At 45.1% G+C, this 10,939-nt stretch overlaps 1 pseudogene; it reads right to left on the bottom strand.

The window, feature by feature from the left end:
• Positions 1-349: 349 nt before the first annotated feature.
• Positions 350-3,313, bottom strand: Gm21432 (annotated as a pseudogene).
• Between the last annotated feature and the right edge of the window lie 7,626 nt (positions 3,314-10,939).

The raw sequence follows: 10,939 nt of genomic DNA, 5'->3' as shown, positions 1-10,939 counted from the left end.
AAACCATATGCACAATATATAACAAGTATAACAATTCATAAACATGCAAAATTAAACATTCCTTTTCCTTGATGGGGAACTATAGAAACAAGTTTGAGCAGGAGGTCAGGATGTGGGTCCCAGTGATGTCTGCAAGCTGGGCCTAGGTATCCCAGTAAGGTCCCCTGATCCTCCTGAAGGCCTTGGAGAAAGGGGGAAGAAAACCAGAGCCATTCCATGAGTCAGGCTTCAGATTCAGTGTCTAGACGGAAGCAGAAGTTCCACACAGGCCTTGAGTGGCAGTGAAGTCAGAGCACTGTTTTGGCCCCGCACAGCCCACGACCAACTCCAGGGTAACAAAACTGAGTTGCTAACAGAACTGGCAATATTTCCATCCTTGCTGAGTAATATCAGATGAGGGGAACCAGTGCATCTCAGCATGTAGGGATGAAGCAGCAGCACTAGTGACAGCTGTGTAGGTTAATGTAGTTGGTGAAATGGCTGGGGTCAGCTTCCTGGTGTAGGGATGAAGGAATCATAGCAGCTCCCATAAGGTCATAAGAGTCTCTTGTGATCAAGTGTGCTCCTAGGGCAGGGTGGACATTGGTGGGATTTGGTGTCACTATTAGTTTGCTCTTTGCTATCTTGCTGTTGGCTTTGGCAAACTCTAGCCTCAGGGTCTATCGGTTCTCCAGATCAAAGTGAATACCATTGAATGTGAGTTTGGCTGCTTCTGTTAATGCTGGGCTGTCAAAGTTCACAAAACCATGAGTGTGTCTCAAGGTAAGCTTGATCAGGGACCCTTCAAAGACCTTGAACTGCCAGAAGAGCAGGTAGAGTGCTATAGGGTTAACATACACAGGGAGGCCACTACAGTGTCCAGACCTCTTCCTCCAGCAAGTGACTGGTGTTTGTGCTAGTGCCCAAGCCTATGCAATGGTTGTCCTGCTTCAGGTGGGGTGTGATGAGCCATGGCACCTGAGGAGAGTATGGGTTTCTGAGGAGACCAAGTGCTGCTGTGACAGGCTAAGGAAAAGAAAGGGGGTCCCAGTAAGTTTGGTAGATGTGGGAGGAAGCTGGAGAGCCAGGGTACTGGGAACCTAAGCAGAGATCCAAGGCAACACTTATAAGGACAATATGTAATTGGGGCTGGCTTACAGGTTCAGAGCTTCAGTCAATTATAATCATGGCAGGAGCATGGCAGCATCCAGGCAGGCATGGTGCTGGAGAAGGGACTGAGCATTCTACATCTTGATCCAAAGGCACTCAGGAGAAGACTATTTTCAGGCAGCTAGGAGGAGGGTCTCAAAGTTTACATCCACAGTGACACACTTCCTCCAACATGGCCACACCTCCTAACAGTGCCCCTCCCTGGGCCAAGAATATTAAAACCACCACAAGTGATTTCATGATTTCAATCCATAAACATCTCTGCCAAGTTATCCTACTAATCAGGATTTAGAGATTGGGACTTCCTTAGGAACATGTCTTCATGGTACATTTATCCTGGGTTGGTTTATTCAACTGTATAGGGACAACTTGACTAGCCTTCATATCTCAACTTGTCAACCTGGATGTCAGTCATCCATGACAGTCACTTGCTGTCATTCAGGATGTCAGTTTCTTAGGGAGGTCTTGGGAACTTAAACTTTATTTGACACTTCCCATTCAAAAATACAAGTTTTATTCAAAATGGCTGCAGTTTGGTTTCTTCTTACAGTCACTGTATCCTCCTATCCAGTAGTATGAATGTTTGGTGGTCACCCCTGGTTGTCTATATAATGTTGGTGTTTATGTCTGTTAGTTCTTTTTCCCTATATTGACTAGTGGCTTTTTCTGGTGTAATGGTTTGAATGGATACAGCCCTCATAGTCTCATAGGGAGTGGTATTGTTAGAAGGTAGGGCCTTGTTGGAGTATATGTGGCTTTGTTGGAGGAGGTGTGTCACATGTTGATCTTTTCTTAATGCTGCCCACTATATGTGACAGGTTGTATGGAGAAAAGGGAAGATATGGGAATTTATCATGACCACTACCCCTCTGGTGTTGGCTTGGACCTGCTGTCACATGCCTTTGTGATAAATGCAGGCATGGACACTCAAATACCCACAGTTTAACCTTGCGGGGCTGTGGGTGTAGTGGAAGAGCAGGGAGGGAGAGAGCCCGCATCCCACCCGAGTTCCTGTGCTCTGGGCAGGTGGACATGGGAGGACTGCCAGATGCTTTTCACACAGCCCTGGGTGGGCATCTAGCTGTGTGAAGCCACTGACCCCACATGGCAGGGGGTGGACAAGGGGACGCCCCTAGTACCAGGTTATCAGTCTCTGGCATCCCATGCTGGATACAGTAGGAAGAAAAGCTAAGAACAGAATAGGGGCCCCAGGGCAGCACCACACCCTGGAGATATGGGAAGAGGGCAGGGGGAGAGAGGTTCCAACACAGGTGAGAGTCCTTAGTCCTGGCCTTGATGAACAGAGGCAGTCTATGGTTTTAGAGCTTTAGTATATAGAAAGGCACGGAGGAAGAGAGAAGTTGAGAGAGAGAGAGAGAGGAGGAGGAGGAGGAGGAGGAGAGAGAGAGAGAGAGAGAGAGAGAGAGAGAGAGAGAGAGAGAGACTGGCCATGGCCAATAGGAGAGAAGGGGGAAAGGAAAGAGAGAAAGAGAGTTAGAGTGTAAGAAAAGTGAAGGCTTAGAGAGAGAGGGCTTAGAGAGAGACTAAAGAAAGTAAAAGCTTAAAAGAGTAAGAGAGAGAGAGTAAGAGGGAGAGTAAAGAAAGTAAAAGCTTAAGAGAGTGAGGAGTGGGCCAAGCAGCCCCTCTTATAGTGGACTTGTTATCTTGTTGTTGCTAGGTAACTGGGAGAAGTCTAGCCTGAAGGTCAGAAGCTTGGGACATTGTGTACATGACTGCTAGCCACTATCCTCTCTTGTGGGGAATGTGGGGGTGGTAACTTCAACAGGAGCCAGGGGACCAGAAGACATGAGGGAACGGCTTCTGTCCCATGTAGGTGGGAATTGCCACCCATCAGGTTCTACTAGAGTTCAGACCTCAACTCAACTGGAGACCAGCTTGTCTGTGTATAGCCCAATGTCCCCACATAACCTAGTCTTCTGAAGACTCCTGCACTTATTTGCCCAGGTCCCTTCCCTGGCCCCTGCACTCACCTGCACTAACAGGTTAATCCTCAACTTGAGACATCAGCAGGCACCTACACTTTTGTCTCCATTGCAATCTGTCCTCAGCAGGAACATGAACTCACAGGCACAATGGCCTCTGTGCAAAGCTGCACACACATATTCATTGTGCCTGTGTCCTCAGCAGGCAACTGTAGTCCCATGTCCAATTCTTCTCTGTTGCCTCTGTAAGCACCTGCACTCAGATTGAAACCTTCCAGTTATCACATCTGCAGACACCTGCACTCACATGTCCATTGCATCTCGGGCATCTACATGCATCTCTATTCACACTGACAACACATGCCTGGCCTATGAAAGGCACCTGAGTACATGTGGCCACTAACCACCCTGGCCTCTCTGCATGAAGGACGATTCTCATGCCTACTGTCCCCAACCATCTTCCCCAGACACCTGTATTGAAGTACCCAATGCCACACTGAGGCCACTGCAGGGGCTTTTACTCACAGGTCCACGGCCCTTCTCTGTCCCCTGCAGGCACTTGCAAACAAGTGCTCCTTGCCTCTTTCTGGCTTCTGTAGGCTTCTATAATCCCATGCCTATTGCCAGGTTCTGTAACAGTCAACAGCATTCACATGCCCACTGCCCTGCCCACCTCTGCAGGCACATATAGTCACACTCACTGACACCCATGGCTCTGCAATCTGTTACCTACCCACTGCCTTTCTCTGGCTTTTCCACAAGTGTTCACATTCCAATGACTGCCTGTCTTGGACAGGGATCTGCATAAACTGCATGTCTACTACCCACATCTGATCTTGGTGCTTAGCTGCACTCACATGACACTGGCCTCCTGACACCTGCACACACATGCCTACTGCCCATCATTTGTCTTCTGCAGTCTCATGCATTCACAGCACACTGTAGCGATCTGACTTCTGCAGGACCCACAATGATATGCAAACTGCTCTATTCTGCTCTCTGCAGATAGTTGGACTGAAACACACAGTGCCCTCCACTGGCATCTTCAGGCACTTACACTTACGTACTCACCAAACCCTTCCTGTTCTGCAGGCAACTGCATTCACAGGCACACTGCCAGCCTGGATTCTGCAGGGCACTGCACTCACATGCTCTCTGATACTCTGTGGCCTCTGCAGGTACACACACCCATGTTACCACTGCATCTCTGTTCCTTCTCCATGAACATGAACTCACAGGCCCACTGCCTTGTCTGGACTCTGCTGGCATGTTTGTGATATGGGAATCCTGTACTCTGCAGGAATCTGCACCTTAACGTCAACTGAAACCTTGCATTCTCCCGGCACTGGGTTACTCATGACAACCAGTCCATTCTGGCCTCTGCAGGCACATGAACTACATGACCTATGCCCCTGCACTTACCCAGCCTCCCCTGCCAATTACACCTTTCTGGCACTCCATACACTCCATTCACATACACAGTGACTACTTGGCTTCTGTATGAATCTGAACAAACATGTCTACTGCCCACCTCTGGTCATGGCCCTTCACTATGCTCACAAGGCCATTGCCCTCATGGTGTCTGCTAGCACCTGTCCTCACATGCCCACTGCATTCATGGCATCTTCAGGCATGGACCCTCAAATACCTACTGCTTAACTTAGCCCTCAGAAGGGTCCTGCACTCAAATGCCCACTTCCCTTCCCTTGCTTCTGTAGGCACCTGCATTCACAGGCCAAACTCCCCCTTCTGACCTTTGGAGACATATACACTCATGGGTAAACTACAATCCTGTCCTCAGGAGGAAGATGAACTAACATGCTGACTTCTCTGTTCTCTGCAGGTATTTCTATACCCATTTCCAGTCACACTTGCCCTCTGCAGGCACCTGGGCTCCAGGTCCACTTGCCTTCTCTTTCCTCTGCATGCACCTGCACTCACATACCTACAGCTTTTCCCTGGATTCTACAGGCAACTACATGCCTACACACACAGCCCTTTGCTGGTCTCTATAGCACTTGCACTCACATGCTCAGTTCCCTCTGATCTCTGCATACCCCTGCATGAACTCTCCCACTGCACCTCTCTGTACTCTAGAGACACCTGTACTCACAAACCAATGACTGTCTGGCCTGTGAAGGAATCTGCAGTAACATGTCAACAACCCAGCTCAAGAATTGATATGTGACTGCAGTCCCATATCCATAGCATCCATTTCTCTCTACCAGCACCAACACTCACATGTCCAATGCCCACCTATGTTCTCTGTCAGCAGGCATCTTATCTCACATGTTTATCAAAAACTGGGCCTTGTGCAACTGAAGCCACTTACTAACCACTATGAAACTGCAGGCACATACACTCAGAGTTCCAAGCTGAACTCTGCTCTGGGGTTATATGGACTCACAAGTACACTGCCAAGTTATGGCATCGGTAGGTATCAGGACTCACATGCCTACTGTGCCCATTTCTACTCCCCAGGAAAAACACTCACAGGCACATTTCTCACATCTGAACTCTGTAAAATGTATAACTACAAAATACATGATGGTCTCTGTAGGCACCTCCACTCACATGCCCACTGATATCAAGCACTTTACAGAAACACATATTGACATGACCACTGCAAAGCTGCACTCTACACACAAAACTTCATATACCTACTTTTATCCTGCATTCCAAAAAAACCACTAATTCACATGACCACTGCCATACTACACTCTAGAGAAATACATATTCACATAGTCACTGCATTGCTACACTTTATAGAAACATACATTTACATGCCAACTGCCATCCATGAAGTCTACAGAAACACATATTCACATACCAACTGTCATACTGCATTCTAAAAAGAACACATTCCCATGCCCGCTACATACTGCACTTTACATAAAAACATATTAACATCACTACAGAATAAAGAATTTTACAGAAACACACATTCTCATTTCCACTGCCTTCCTGCACTCTACAGAAACACACATTCACAGATCCTCTGCCAGAAACACAAACGTACATGCCAAATGCTAACCTGCACTCTACAAAAACACAAAACACATGCCTACTGCTATCCTGCACTCAACAGAAACAAATATTCACATGCCAACTGTCATTTTACACTCTACAGAAACAAACACTCACATGCCCACTGCATACTACCCTCTGCAGAAACACACACTCACACAACCACTGCCATTCTGCACATTAAAGAAAGACACATTCACATGCCCAATGCATACTGCACTCAACAGAAACACACATTCATATTCTCACTGCCATGCTGCACCCTAAGGAAACACAAATTTAAATGCCCACTGTCAACCCTGCACTCTACATAAACAAATACATGTCCAATGGAATTTATACACTCCACAGAAAAACATGTTCAAATGCCCTCTGCTAGTCTGTACTCTACAGAAACATAAACCCACATGAGAGCTGCTAACCTACACTCTACAGAAACACACATTCACATGACCACTGCTTTACTCAACAGAAACATACATATTCCCTATGTCACCCTACACTCTAAAAAACACAAATTTACATGTCCACTGCCATCCCTGCACTCTACAGAAGCACACATTCACATGTCCACTGCTATCCTGCACTCCAGAGAAACACACATTCACATTGCTACTGCCTCCTACACTCTACAAAACACACATTCTCATGCCCCAGCCATATTGTACTCTACACAAACACACATTCTCATGCCTACTACATAATGTAATTTCGAGAAACACACATTTTCATGCCAACAATATACTACACTGTATGGAAACACATATTTACATGCCAAGTGCCAACCCTGCACTCTACAGAAACACACATTCACATGCTTATTGCTTTACATCAGTCTACAGAAACACATATTCAAATGCCCATTGCCATCACTGCACTCTACAGTAACACACATTCACATACCCACCTCTGTCCTTGTCTCTACAGAAAACCACATTCACATTCCAAGTGCATACTACACTCTACAGAAACACATATTCACATGGACACTGTGATTCTGCACTGTAAAGAAACATAATCCCATGGCCACTGATATTACTGCACTCTACAGTAACACACATTCACAGGGCTATTGTTATAGTACACTCTGCAGGAACACACATTTCAATACCTACTGCTGTCCTGTACTCTACAGAAACAATCACTCACATGCCCATTACCATCACTGAATTAAACACACACACACACACACACACACACACACACACACACACACTTGCATTACCTATGATGCACTCTACAGAAACACACATTCACATGGACACTGTGCTCTTGCACTCTACAGAAACACAGGCACTTGCCCCTTGCTATCACTGCACTCTAGATGAAAACACATGCACAGGCTTATACTACACTCTATAGGAATACAAATTCCAATGCCCACTGCTGTCCTACACACTCATATTCCTAGTGTTTTCTTTCTCTCTACAGAAACACACATTCACATGTGCAGTGAATACTGCACTGTAAGGAAACACATGATCACTTACACAATACGTAATGCTCTCTATAAAAACACAAATTCAAATGACCACTGCTATCTTACACTCTAAGAAACATGTGACCCCATGCCCACTGCCATCAAAGTACTCTACAGAAACACAGTCTCATCCGAAGTGCCATCACTGCACTCTACAGAAACACTCATTCACATTGCCACTGCCAACAGGACTGCATAGAAAAACACACTGCCATGCCCACCTCACACTGTACTCTACAGAAACACACATTCCCATGCCCACTGCTTTCATATACTACACAGAAATACATATTTTACCATGCCCACTTCCATATCTAAACTCTACAGAAACACATTCACATGCCCACTACTATCTTACATTCTACAGAAACACATGAGCCCATGCCCACTGCTATCACTGCACTCTACAGAATCACTCATTCACATGCCTGCTTACATCAATGTTCTAAAAAGAAGCACACATTCACGTGCCCACTGCCAAAAGTGCACTCCTTAGAAACACACACTCACAGGCACAATGCATACTGCACTTTACAGAATCACATATTCACATGCCCACTGCTATCCTGCACTCTAATGAAAAACATATTCACATGCCCACTGTAATCACTACACTCCACAGAAACACATATTCACATGCACACTGCCATCCTGCACTATACCAAACACAATTCACATGCCCATTGTTATCCTGATCTCTACAGAAACATACATTCACATGCCTACTGTAAAGAACACTGCATAGAAACACACATTCACATGTTCACTGCATACTGTACTCTACAGAAACACACATTCACTTGCCCACTGCCATCAATAAACTCAAAAGAAATACAATTTCACATGACCACTGCCAAAATTGCATTCCTGAGAAACATTCACAGGCACACTGCACCCTGCACTGCATAGAATCAAACATTCACATGCTCACTGCTACTTTGCACTCTAATGAAACACATTCACATATACACTGTGATCACTGACCTCTACAGAAACACGTGTTCACATGCACACTGCCATCCTTCTCTCTACAAAACCACACATTGACTTACCCATTGTTGTCCTGCTCTCTACTGAAACACACATTCACTTGCCACTCTATACTGTACTCTACAGAAATACACGTTCACATGCACAATAAGTACTGCACTCGACAGAATCACACTTTCACATGTTCACTGCTATCCTATACTTTAGAGAAGCACACTTTTATATGGCCACTTCTATCTCTACACTCTACAGAAACACATATTCACTTACTTACTACTATCCTACACTCAACAAATACACATTTCCATGCCACCTGATTTCCTGCACTCTACAGAAAAACACATTCACGTTCCCAAAGCCATCCTGCTCTCTACAGAAATGCATATTCATATGCCCATTGCATACTTCACACTACAGTGACATTTACACACCACATTTCCAGTGCCACACTGCCCTCCACAGAAACACACCTTCATATGCCCACTGCCAACTTACACTCCATAGAAATAGTCATGTGCCCACTGTTATCCTGAACTCTACAGATATACTTGTTCTCATTTCCACTGTATTCTACAGAAACACACATACACATGCCTGCTGTCATCAGAGCACTTAACATAAACACATATTCAGATGCTCATTGCTATCAATGTACTCATACAGTAATACACATTCACAGGCCCACTGCATACTTAACTTTACAGATACACACAATCCAATTTCACTGCTTTCCTGAATTGTACAGACATACATTCCCATTCCACTGTTGTTCCCCACACTACAGAAACACACATTCACATGTCCACTGCCATTTTGCATTCTACAGAAACACACATTCACATACCCACTGCATATTGCACTACATAGAAACACACATTCACATGCTGCTGCTTTCAATGCCCTTAAAATGAACACATTACCGTGTCTACTGCCATCACTGTACTCTACAGTAGCACACATTCACAGGCCCATTGCTGTATTTCACTCTACAGGAAAACATATTCTAATGCCCACTGCTTTGCTGCACTATATAGAAACAGCATTCACATTCCCACTGCCTACTGCATTCCACACAGAGTTCACATGCCCACTATATAAAGCACTGAATAGAAATATACATTCCAATGCCCACTACTATCACTGCACTATAAACAAATATTCACAACTCCACAGCTGTCCTGAATTCTAAAAAAAAAAAAAACACATTAACATTCATACTGCATACTGTACTCTACAGAAACACATATTCATCTGCCCACTGCTCTCCTGCAATCTACAGAAGCACACATTCATATGCCCATTTCATACATTCTACATTCACATATATACTTACATGCCCAGTGCCACATTTCTTTCTATAGAAACACACATTTATATGGCCACTGCCAACCTGCACTGTACAGAAGCAGACACTCACATGCCCACTTTTAGCCTTCACTCTAAGGAAACACTCAGTCACATGTACACTGCATACTATACTCTACAAAAACACATATTCACATGCTCACTGCAAATATATTTTAGAGAAACACACATGTACATGGCTACTGCATTCTGGACACTATAGAGAAATAGTCATTTACATGCCTGGTGCCATCAATGCACTCAAAAGAAACACATATTCACACCCCACTGCCATCAATACACTCTACAGAAATTCATATTTCACAGGCCCATTACCTATTTCATGCTACATGTACACACATTCCAAGCCCAGTGCTGTCCTGCATTCTACAGACGCATATTTCCATGCTAACTGCTGTGCCACCCCCTGTAGAAACACACATTCACATGTCCACTGTCATCCTGCACTCTAGAGAAGCATACATTCACATGCCCACTGCTATCCTGCACTCTACAGAAACACTTGTACATGCCAACACCCATCCAGCGCTGTACAGAAACACATACTCACATGCTTAAAGCCATCATTGCACTCTACAAATAGACACATTCCCTTATGTACTTCTAATGTACACTTTAAAGACATCCATTCCCACCGACCAGTACTCTAAGATCTCCCAGGAATTAAACTACCAACCAAAGAGTATACACGGAGGGACCAATGGCTTCAGCTGTATATGCAGCAGAGGATGGCCTTGTCAATTATCTACGGGAGGAGAGGCCCTTGGTCCTGTGAAGGCTCTATGCCCCAGTGTAGTGGAATGCCAGGGCCAGGAAGCAGCAGTGGGTGGGTTTGTGAGCATGGGGAGGGGGAGGAGATATTGTGTTTTCGGAGGGGAAATGAGGAAAGAGGATGACATTTGAAATGTAAATAAAGAAAATATCTACTAAACACACAAACACACACACATTCCCATGCCCACTGATGTCCTGCACTCTACACAAA

This window comes from Mus musculus, chromosome X, assembly GCF_000001635.26.
Source record: "Mus musculus strain C57BL/6J chromosome X, GRCm38.p6 C57BL/6J".
NCBI classification, from domain to species: domain Eukaryota; kingdom Metazoa; phylum Chordata; class Mammalia; order Rodentia; family Muridae; genus Mus; species Mus musculus.
This window is presented reverse-complemented; position numbering and strand designations above follow the sequence as displayed.